Source organism: Podarcis filfolensis (genome assembly GCF_964270895.1).
Source record: "Podarcis filfolensis genome assembly, chromosome: 9".
Classification (NCBI taxonomy): Eukaryota; Metazoa; Chordata; class Lepidosauria; order Squamata; family Lacertidae; genus Podarcis; species Podarcis filfolensis.
Window position 1 is genome coordinate 974,774 of NC_139610.1, and position 12,068 is coordinate 986,841.

Sequence of the window (12,068 nt, forward strand, 5' to 3'; positions counted from 1 at the left end):
AGAGGAGGGAGAAAGGTTGTTTTCTGCTTCTCCAGAGAAGCGGACACGGAGCAATGGATCCAAACTACAAGAGAGAAGATTCCACCTAAACATTAGGAAGAACTTCCTGACAGTAAGAGCTGTTCGACAGTGGAATTTGCTGCCAAGGAGTGTGGTGGAGTCTCCTTCTTTGGAGGTCTTTAAGCAGAGGCTTGACAACCATATGTCAGGAGTGCTCTGATGGTGTTTCCTGCTTGGCAGGGGGTTGGACTCGATGGCCCTTGTGGTCTCTTCCAACTCTATGATTCTATGATTCTGTGATTCTCTATCCATTTTCTCCATGCCATGTATATACATTGTGATGTGCCTCAGAGTTTCCCCTAATACCATTTGTGTAAGGCTTTTTTCAATGGGTCTGGGTGAAATTAATCTGAGAAGCCATGAAAATATTTGATCATATATAGTCAGTGCAGTGAAAATTCTTTATAATAAACAATGTAGATCAGAAAATGTCCCCACAATAAGTCATGAAGTAAAAAATACATGATTATTGCCATTTTAGCTAAATTATCTCATTATATGAGGTCTAAAGAAGGCAGGCAAACAATACAATTCTGTGCTTATGAACTGGCAATGTATTATTAAATGTTGGAAAAGCAAAATAACATCTACCTGTAAATGTAGACTGCGAATGTGACCTTTTAAAAATGAATGTTGAATGTACTTTGAAACATACATTTATTGTTATAATAAGACATTAGCTCCCCACGTACAGAAACATTTTGGAGGTTCGCTATCATCATCCAACACAGACACACCATATATCTGAAGCACAATTGTACCACATTAACTGCCATGGCTTAGGATCATAGAATTGTAGAGCAGGAAGGGAATCTGAACTAGATCAAACATAACAGATGGGCATCCAACCGCTGCTTAAAACCCTCCAAGGAAGGAAACTCATCCACCACTTATGCAGTACCTCTCCGTGCAGCTCCACTGCCTTCCTCCCTGGCTGTGGGTGAAGTGGTGCTGGGCTTGCGGATCCCTCGAGTAAGCTGTACCCATGGAGCTCTCCAGCCGCACGGAGGCCGGGCAACATGAAGCTGCACCCACTGCAGCTGGTCTCCCCACCCACCACCTCAGTGCCTCGCTCCCCACCCACCACCAAACCGAGGCTGCACCACCTGCTGCCCAGGAAGGAGCCACTGCCACCCTGAGCTGGGAGGTGGGCATGCACCCCATCAGGCAGCAGTGGAGGGCACCACCACCACTGCCAAGGAGTGCACCTTTCCACTGCCACTTGGCAAACTGTGGCACTGTCTCCGCTGCTCTCCTTGACCTTGCTGCCTGCAAGATTCACAACTTGATGTGTGCTGCCGCTGCCTTTCTCTTGAACTGTGGGTGAAGCAGCACTGGGCTCATGGATCCTCAGGGCCACGTGCTCTGCATGCTCCAGGGCTGGGCAAGGCAAAGTGGAGAGCTGTCCTCTCTTCCCTGCCGTGCCCTCTCTTTGGAATAGAGCCCAACTTATTCCAGAAGCCATGGCAGCCATCTTCTTTCCCCACTCAATTTAAAAAGACACAACTTCTTGGTGGTGGCTGCCTAAGGGAGGATGTGTGAATCCTAGGACATTTTGGGATCCAATCAGAAGCCGGGATGGCTTCTTTAAATCTGTGGTGTCCCAGTCAAAATGGGACCATTGTGCAGCATGGACTGCTGTTCTGCTGGGGTTCTCCTTGCAGGTTCCCCACAGGCACTGGGGAGGCCACTGGGAGAACAGGGTGTGGACTGGGGGGGGCATTGACCTGATCCAGCAGGCTCCCGTTATCCCTTTATGTTCTTAGAGATGCCAGGGATAGAACTTAGAACTTTCTGCATGCAAAGAAAGTTTGCGTGCCCTTCCTCTGAGGTGAGATTCTTTTGTCCCTGGGAAAGCATCTCAAGGGCCATAGGGCACATTGGATCTGCCCTTCCCACAGCAGGTGGTGGGAAGATGTTAAGTTACTCAGAAGCCACCGAGTGAGAGTCCTTTGGCAGAACAGTGGGGTCCTCTTTGTGTGAGAGACAGAGGAAGGGAGCAGGCTGCCATTATTTTGTAATGGCATGATTTTGTAATTTTTGTATATAGTTTTTCTTTGCTTATTTTTTCTTATTTGGCTCCTCACGCTGGGGATTGAAAACACTCAATGAAAAGTGGACTATAAATATTGCATTTTTGTTTTTGTTTTTACAAAAATCTCTCCACCAATGAAGTAGTAGCTCTTTTATCCCAACATATCTCTCTCTCTCTAAACTTGATTCCAGATGCAATTCTAGTTGTGTTTCTTCCTCTTCCCTCTTGGGATGCTTTGCAGCATTCAAACGCTGCAGTCGTCTTCTGAAAACTTTGTTGGCCTTCACAAATTTTCCACCTGAGGTCAGTTGCAGGAAGCATGGAGCCTGGGGAGAGAACATTATGTCAAGTAGAGTGTAAGCAGCTTACAAACACCACAAAGTGAGCCAATTTCTGAATGGAACATTTATCCAGAGCACTTGATTTAAGTTTGCTTGGGCTCCTGATATAACTCTTTTCATGCAAGATATCAGCTGGTTCTTCCTGTGCAATTGAGAAGACCTTGTCTGCTTCAGGCCTTAATGTCAGGGCTGGTGCCAAGAGATGGCGGAGCCAGGCATCTGCCAAGGGCCCATGTCCCAGGACCCCACAGGTGAGAGCTCCCAGGACCTGCTGCATTGAAGAGCATGACTTAGTGGAGAAAGGACACCTATGTTGAGTGACTTGCAGCAGTGCCCACCCCAAAAAACCTGGAGCTGTCACTACCTTGTATCAGGATGAAGGACTGTACTTCACTATAAGAGCATATGCTTTGCATGCAGGAGGTCCCAGGTACCTGACATCTGCAGATAGGGCTGGAAGTGACTCCCTGCCTGAAACCCTGGAGAGCTGCTGCCCATCCGTGTGGACAATACTGAGCTAAATGGATCAATGGTCTGACTTGGTATAGGATGTTCCTTCCATTGTACCCATGCCCTGTGTTTGGTGACACTTCCCAAATTGGGGTGGTGGCAGCAGTTCATCATGGCCAGTACAGGTCCAGGGAGGCAACAGCAGTAGCAAGATGACTCAAAAGAGGGCATTGTACTTCTCTCTTCAGCAAGACCCTACAACAGCCTCATCCACTGAGCAATGTGCAAGCCAAGAGGTAGCTTTTGTGTTAGATACTAACCTATAGGGACGCAGGTGGCACTGTGGGTTAAACCACAGAGCCTAGGGCTTGCCGATCAGAAGGTCGACGGTTCGAATCCCCGTAACGAATGAGCTCCCGTTGTTCAGTCCCTGCTCCTGCCAACCTAGCAGTTCGAAAGCACGTCAAAGTGCAAGTAGATAAATAGGTACCGCTCCGGCGGGAAGGTAAATGGCATTTCCGTGTGCTGCTCTGGTTCGCCAGAAGCGGCTTAGTCATGCTGGCCACATGACCCAGAAGCTGTATGCCGGCTCCCTCGGCCAATAAAGCGAGATGAGCGCCACAACCCCAGAGTCGGCCACGACTGGACCTAATGGTCAGGGGTCCCTTTACCCTTTACCTTTACCTACTAACCTATAGGCAGTGCTATTTTTTTTTAGAAAAAGAGGTGCTGGAACTCACCATGAACACTTTCCTTGTTCTCTCATAATGGCAACGGCACCCACCTGAGAGGTGCTGGAACTGAGTTCCAGTGAGTTCTGGCTGGAAAAAAGCCCTGCCTTTAGGTTTATATAATCTACCCATTGCAGACTTTCCCACCAACTGCCACTGTGGTGTGATGACTCCATTGCAGAGAAATAGTCTTGGTCCAGGGCAGGGGTGGGGAACCTTTTACAGCCTGGGGACCACATTGCCTTGGGGGGCCTTGTGCAAGTGGTGCACAGGGGCAGGGAACAAAACATGTGGGGCAGCAGATGTAAATGTAAGCTCTATACAATAAGCTGGTTTTTACATGCCTCCCCCCTTTCATCCAAGAAAGAGCCATTGTCAGACTTTAAAGATGCATTCGAGCCAGGCAAAAACACCCACACAAGATGTGAAGAAGGGAGGGGTGTGGTCTGGGGTAAGGAGGGGGTCAGATAGAGAAGCCTCTGAGGTCCCCCATCCCTGCCCAAAGATGTCAAATGGAACAGCAGTTCACCCTTGGAGGATGCCCACCTGGCCCACTTCCCAAAGGTGGGCCACCTGCCCCCAGAATCTGGTTGGACATGGGTGGTCTCCCCTGCCCTCCTCGGTTCTGCTAACTGAATCACCTGCAAAAGGAGTTGGGTTTGCCAAGATTTAATTCATGACTCTAAATCATTTAAATTAGATGAGATTTGAATGTTTGCAATTAAAATTTCAATGAATATGGGAGTGGGGGGTCTGAGAGAGAGTTGCAGCTGTGGATAATTTTGCAATGTTGCAGTAACTTTTTGACATGCTCTCTTTGGAGGTATTGAAAAGTGACGGCTTTCTTCCCATGTCATCCGTGTTTATGTTTCAGCAAGGCAGTTACCTACTCACATTAGTGCTGAAAGAGAATGTTGTAATTTCCCAGTTTAAAAACACATCTCCTGCATAATTTCAGTTGGCTGAAGTTCAAGCATGTGCTGTGTTCTTTACCATATTTAGAGAACACTGCTGCGAAGGTCTGCCCAGACCCAGCCCATTGCAGCCCAAATGTGGCCCTCCAAAGCTCTCTCTTTGGCCCTCAGAATCCTCACCACACCCTTTTTGCCCTGGTCACACCCCTCACTGGCTTTGTTTCACACAATCCTTTGGTTGTCCTTACCTGGCTGGGCTGGAAGGTAGAGAGTGGCTGTGCTGAAACACACAGGGACAGCTATTTCTTAATTTTGGGGTCATGGGTTCGAGCCCCACATGGGGCAAAAAGATTCCTGCATTGCAGAGGGTTGGACTAGGTGATGCCCCTCCCAACCCGACAATTCTATGAAACCAGACTTCTATACGAAGGTAATATTTACACTTGTTGCCCCGCCCCCTCTTGCCCTTCTCCTCCCCCATGTAACATGTGCCCCCCCCTGTTGTAAATGATGGTATTTTTACCGGGTTGCCCACTGCCCTGGACTTATTGTGGAGGATGTGTGATATATATAATGTCATGGACTGGTTGAACACAGAGGAATAGTGGGAGGAACCAGCTGGAGAACCATCAAAAGAAGGTGGCTCATTGCTCAGGGATTGGGGGTGGGACAACGATGAGGGGTCAGAGGGAGAAAAGGGAGAAGATTGTTTTGAAAACAGCAAAGAGGGGGGCATTTCTAAATGCTGAAGATACACCTTCCAGCTGGCGCAGGCACGCAGGCCTGGCATGAATCCATGTTGCTGTGGCAAAGACCAGGGCTGAAATACAGGCCTTATATAGTCCTCCTGAGCTTGCCTCCACGTGCAGTGCATCACCTCATCTGACCATGCCTGCTGGCCTGCACCTAATTCCCCCAAGGCAAACATGGCCTGGGCTTGGTCCCTGCAAATACTCAGAATGCTCAGGGCCTGGCTACTGCAAACACTCGCTGTGCTCATTACACAGCTAAGGGGGACACCCTGCACAAATCTAGAGTAGAGTCCCTAAGATGGTTGGATGGCATCTTGTTTGCCTCCTTTTGGCAATTCCTGAAGCTAAGCAGGTGCCAAACATCTTGCTCTACTTTCCTTTGGACCACATAAGTGAGGCCGAGAGGGGTGTCTTGTCATCTGGGCAGCCCAGGACCCCCATATGCACTACCTAGGTTTGTGCCCTGCTGCTAATGCAGCAGTTTAACTTCACACCTTGTTATGCTACAGCAAGACACCCCTCTCCTTAAAACCTCTAAGGAAGGAGAGTCCACCACCTCCTGAGGGAGTCCATCCCATCGTTGAACAGCTCTCACTGTCAGAAAGTTCTTCCTGGTGTTTAATCAGAATCCCCTTTCTCGTAACTTGAAGCCACTGACTTGGGTCCTACACTCTGAAGCAGAAGAAAATAAGCTTGCACCGCCATCCATTAGACATCCCTACAAATATCTGAAGATGGCTAATATTGGAGGAAGCCATGATAGTTAAGGATATAAGAACATAAGTTGAACCTCACAAGGTGGCAAAGGAAAAGCCCTGCTGAATCAGGGCAACAGCTCGTCTAGTCCAGCATCCCCTTCTGACAGTGGCCAACCAGATGCCTCTGGGAAACCCACAAGCAGGACCCACAGGAACATCCCTCCCCTCAGATGATTTCCAGCAATTGGAGTTCAGAAGCATTACTGCCTCTGACTGTGGACACAGAGCACAGCTGTCATGGCTGCTCACCCCTTGTTAGCCTTAGGCTTTGACTGCTTTTTTTGGTATTTCTTAGTTGGCCCCAGAGATTTAGGGAATCCTTCAGCACAACAAACCAAGTTATGTACTTAAAATATGTATTCCCTTCCCTGAGCATTCTGCACATTCTCAGATGCATGTTGAAGGGGTCTTCTGAAAATAAAGGAACCACATTCCCTGATGGGCAACCTCTTGTGGACAGCATGGCTAGCAGATAAAAATGGGGAGAGCACAGCTGTGGCTTTGTCCTTTTTGTGGTGAACTGTGTTCAAGCCTTGCACATTTCAGCAGTCTCTGCACACATGGCGCCATCAAAGCAAGTCAATGGCCAGCAGAGGAGGGAGGAAGAAAGCGGAATGCATAAAACCCAACATAATACATTAAATATAAAATTAAAAACAACATAGAATATAAAACAGTGATACTAAATGAAATACTAAAAGAATGAAGAGCAGCATAAGGTGTTAATAATTTTAAAATTAAGATAAGATCCTGTGCCGACAAAAATCCTGGTGCTACACAAAAACCAGCTACCTTGGCAGGAATCTCAGGAAACTGGTTAACCAAGAGGTAATCCATATAAAACACCTTGGATCACTTTGCTATTGTTGTTGTTAAGACCCTCATGAAAATTCATCAGCATATTGCCAGACTTGAAACTTTACCATAAAGCCTATGTTGGATAAAAGAGTGGATAATTTTGCAGAATACAGATTTATTGGATTTGGAGGGATGGGACAACAGATTTGTATGGCATGCTTATTTAGGCTATGAAAACGTCAAAGTACAGAGGAGCTTTCTGCATCACATAATAAGGAAATCATTATATACAGTGTGGGATAGGTATAAAAACCTATTAGAACAAAAAACACCTTGGTGGTTATCCCCCCTAGAGGCCATTTCAGTAAAGAGGAAAAATATTGGGGGAAACTGGGAACCTATAAAGAAATATTAGAGGAGGAAGAAAACCAATTAAAATTGAGAAAGTTTGAAGAAATCAGACATCATTTCACAGATTGGCTGCAGTACCATCAAATAAAAGACATTTTAAAATCAGATAGAAGAAAAGGATTTGCAACAGAAGTTTCAAGGTTGGAAAATGACTTACCGTATTTTTCGCTCCATAAGACGCACTTTTTTCCTCTTAAAAATTAAGGGGAAATGTCTGTGCGTCTTATGGAGTGAATGTGTGGTCCCTGGAGCTGGGGGGGGGATGCAGGTTTCCCCCGCCAGCCCTGACAAGCTCTGGGAGCAGCGGGAAGGCTTCGTGCAGCCTGTCCCGCTTCTCCCTGAGCTGCTCTTTGGGGCTGGGAGGGGGACTCAGACTTCCCCTGCCAGCCCTGGGAGCAGCGGGCAGGCTGCACGCAGATGCCCTGCGCTCCTGAGCAGCTCTGGGGTAGCCCCCGAAGCCTCCGCAGGCCAGCGGGATGAAGGCTCCCCGCTGCCCTGTAGAGGCTTCGCGGGCTACCCCAGAAGCCAGAACAGCTAGAGAGCGTGCTGCTTCTGCCTTAGCGGCACGAAGCCTCCGCAGGGCAGCAGGGAGCCTTCATCCCGCTGCCCTGCGGAGGCTTCGCGTGGCTATCCCTGGCTTTTGCGGGACGTGGGGGAAGGGACAGAGCAAGGCTCTCTCACTTCCCCCACCTCCCACAAAAGCCCCTTTGAAGAGCTGCGCGGAGCTCTTCCTCAGGGAAAAGCCTGCAAGCGCCGCACACACGCTCCACGCGGCTCGTGAAAGGGAGTGCTGAGCAGAGCCAGGGATGCATACAGGCTCTGCTCAGTGCTCCCTTTAAATAATATTTTTTTTCTTGAATTCCCCCTCTAAAAACTAGATGCGCCTTATGGTCAGGTGCATCTTATGGAGTGAAAAATACGGTAATACAAAATAAAATGAAATTATTATCTAAAATGTATAGACAGGAGTCTAGACTGGGCAGTAAAAGAGGAAGAAATCAAAGAAGCAATGATCAAATGGTTAAAGGATTTTGGGCATACCATTCAGATGGCTGCTTGGGAAAAATTATGGACTAGAGATGTGAAGTTTACTGCTTGTTACACATTAAAGGAAAACTTCATGAAAATATTTTATAGATGGTACATGACCCCCAGCAAATCGGCAAAAATGAACAAAACAAATTCAAACATATGTTGGAGGTGCAAGCAGGCTGAGGGAACAATCTGGTGGGGGAGTACAAAAAAAAAAGGGATATCATTTATGAGGAATTAAAAAAATGTTTAAACAAACATTTGCAAAAAACCCCACAAAAACCTGGAAGCCTTCCTTCTAGGCATTTTGACAACAGATATCCCAAGTGATAAGAGAAGGGTAGTCCTGTACACAACAACAGCAGCGAGAACGTTGATTGCTAAGGACTGGAAGGGAGAGAAAACTCCAGTGAGAGAAGAATGGCAGATAAAACTCTTTGAGTATTTGTAACTTGCAAAGATGACAGAAATAATCAGGAATCAAACAAACCAAAAGTTCATAAATGAATGGGAGTGCTATAGAGTTCTTAAAAAAACATTGCTCCAAAATAAAATCTTTAGTGTGCTTCGACTAATTTTCGCAAATTATATAACAGATGGATAATGTATTTTATATATTGATGATTGATAAGGTGAAAAAGGATGCAGCTAAAAAAGGAAGAAAGGACCTGCAGTGAGGTAGATGGAAGTCATAGTTGAAAAGTATAAGATCATTTATTTATGATTTAAAGTTATGGAGATATATGGTCTTGAATATTTTTATTATGTATGGGTGTTTTTCCATGATTTTTCTTTTTCGTATTCTATGATGTTTTTGGTGATGAATGGAATAGTTGTAATATCTAATGAAACCAATAAAGAGCATTTATTTATTTATTTATTTATTTATTTTAAAAAAGAAAATTCATCAGCATATTAGGGTGAATTTCTCCTAGCAAACATTTTTTTAAAAAAATGAAGTCCTGAGTAATATACTGTACACATTTGTGCATGTTAGTTTCACTAATATGTGATTTTCATGTTTTTGCATTTTTCTGCACATTGCCTGACTGGAGAATTGCATTGCAAAATCCAGATCAGGGCAAATTTTGCAGGCCAGGTGTTTCAGTTTGTGTGTTGCTTTGGAAAGTATGAATTAGGTAGATTTGCCTTTAAATGCAAACTGAATAGGGACAGAGGGAAACTTGGTTTGATCCACAACTATAAGGGAGCCAACCTAAATTACACAACCTGGACTAATGCATGAATTAGGATGGCATCAACATTACAGTTCAGCCTTCTCTAAATTTTGCAATGCAGCTCCCAGCTCAACAAAACTGAGTCCAATTGTATGTTTTTGAAGAAGAAAAGGATGAAATGCATTTGGAAAACATCTACACTGAGATAAGAATGCACAATTAAATACAACACTGTGTTTAAATGCTTATTTAAATATGATTGTTTAAATACAAATTATTGAACTTTTTTTTTAAAAAAAATACAAATTAATGTAGAAATGGGAAGGAATGGTCAAATGGGCACATGAGAAACAAATGTTTGTGGCAGGGTGTGTGGGGAGTTATTTTTTGTTTCACAGCATAACCTAATAAGGAAAAAATGATGAGCTTGCTCTACTCAACCACCTGGTCTGGCTTGGTGATGGCATCAGCAGCCACCAGCTGGCCTCATCCTGGAAGCCTTCCAGGCTGGGCAGGGGCTGAGGTGTCCCAGCTGCACTGCCTGGGTCCCTGGATGCTTTTCAGCAGTGATGTTGCTTCTTTTTTTACATATCTCATTCTGTATTGTAAATAATAATGATGAATTAATTGCTTTTTTACATGTCTCTCAGCATGATCAATAGATGTACATTTGTGTACGCATGCATGCACTAGAGCTTCAGGGTTCAGGCCTCTTCTGCATCTAGGCTCTCTTGGGAAGAAGAACTGGATAGAAATAAAAGGCACAAATGAAATAATAGCAATTGATAATTTCTGAGCAGGAGGAGTGGGCAGACCTTGATTCTGATGCACATGCAAGTTAATCCATGTGCCTATTTGAGACGCTGCTTCTGTCTCTCCCGCCCCATATAACTGGTGTTGGTTGCAGCTGTTCCACCAAGTCCGTTGTGTGAATAAACATTCTTATTAATTTTATTTTATTGTAAAAGAAAAAAGCTGTTATGGCAAGTTTGTTAACACATGCTGTTTCAGAAGCTAATGCCACAATTCCATTGCAGAGTAAATTAAATGGTATTTAATACATGAAGGACAAAGGCTATCATTGGCTACTAGCCAGAATGGCTATGTTCTGCCTTCATGATCTGAGGCAGAAATTATTCTTTTGTTTAAAATATCATTTTTTATTAAAAGTTTTGAGCATAAAATACCATAAAAACCACTCTAATTGGGGGGTGGGGTGAGAAAAAAGTAAAAATAAGGAAAGGAAGGAAAGAACAAAGGGAACTTACAATGCCCTCTCTCAAAATTAAAAATTAAATCTTAACCCTTATTCCACCCACAGAAGAGTGAGCCCTTCCCACTCTCCCCTGGGCGCTTCCCCCTTTGCCTCAGCCTCCCACCTGGGAGAGCCTCTCTGCCCCCTGCCAGGCCTGGCATCTTCTGTCCCTCACTGCCCTGTGTGTATCTTCCTTAATCCAAGGTAGAGAACTTCAAATTGCAAAACAAAGCATAAATATAAACAGAGTTAATGAAAAAAGAAAATCATAGAAAAGTAAGTTAGAAAAGGAACTTAAGAAAAGGCAATAAGTAGGGCTTCCAATTCCTTGTCTGCCAATTATGTATGTAAAAATTATTCAAAATATTCAGAGTATGCACTCCAGGATAACATCTGGCTGTGCTACTGTCCAAAAAGTCCAAAAAAAGCTCTTCAATTTTTATTATGATTAAGTGTCAATCATAGTCCTTCTCCAATCTTATATGATTGGAGGAACTCCCAGGGTTCCAACAAATTCTGACAGTGTGGTTGTCAATAATTATTTGTTATATCTTCGTTGATTCATACCCAGTTTCATATATTCCAGACCCATTTCCTGTCGGCGATGATTCTGTATCCTGGTTTAAAGAGAGAAGGAAAAGTCTCTCTCTCTCTCTCTCTCTCTCTCTCTCTCTCTCTCTCTCTCTCTCCCCCCCCCCCCACCCATTTCCCCCATTTTTTTTCCAAGCCAATCACCAAAATCTTGGGAGCTTTTTCTTCTGTGTTCACTTCAGCTTGTACACAAGGGCCTTTCTCTCTCAGCTTTGCCATTTTCAGTGGTTTATTAATGTTTCTGTTCACAATTCCATTCACTTCTCCCAGATTCACAACAGCATCCTTTATCAGTTATGCCATCTCTGGGCTAAGCATACTCAGCTTCCTCAACTATTCCTCATAAGACTTGCTTTTCAGACCCTTTAACATCTTGGTCACCCTCCTCTGCACATGTTCCAGTTTGTCAATAACCTTCTTAAATTGTGTTGGCAGAATAAAGTGGTACTATTACTCCCCTTGATCTGAACACTACTTCTGTTGATGCAGCTTAGAATAGCACTTGCTTTTTTTGCTGCTGCATCACACTGTTGACTGCTTTCAATCTTGTAGTTGACTAAGACCCTTAAATCCTATTCATGTGTACTACTGGCAAGCGAGATCTTCCCCATTCTATATTTTTGCAGCTGGTTATTTCTGCCTAAGTGTAGAACCTGACATTTGTCCCTATTGAAATTCATTTTGCTTTGGCCCAGTTCTCCAATCTGTTAGGGCCATCTTGAATCCCCATTTAGTCTTCAGTGGTATTGGATATCCTTCCCG

At 44.7% G+C, this 12,068-nt stretch overlaps 2 protein-coding genes across 2 annotated transcripts in view; one reads left to right on the forward strand and one right to left on the reverse strand.

The window, feature by feature from the left end:
• The window catches only part of LINGO1 (leucine rich repeat and Ig domain containing 1), a 540,338-nt gene that overhangs the window by 280,525 nt on the left and 247,745 nt on the right, over positions 1–12,068 (forward strand). The window lies entirely within an intron of this gene.
• The window catches only part of RCN2 (reticulocalbin 2), an 810,887-nt gene that overhangs the window by 2,035 nt on the left and 796,784 nt on the right, over positions 1–12,068 (reverse strand). The window lies entirely within an intron of this gene.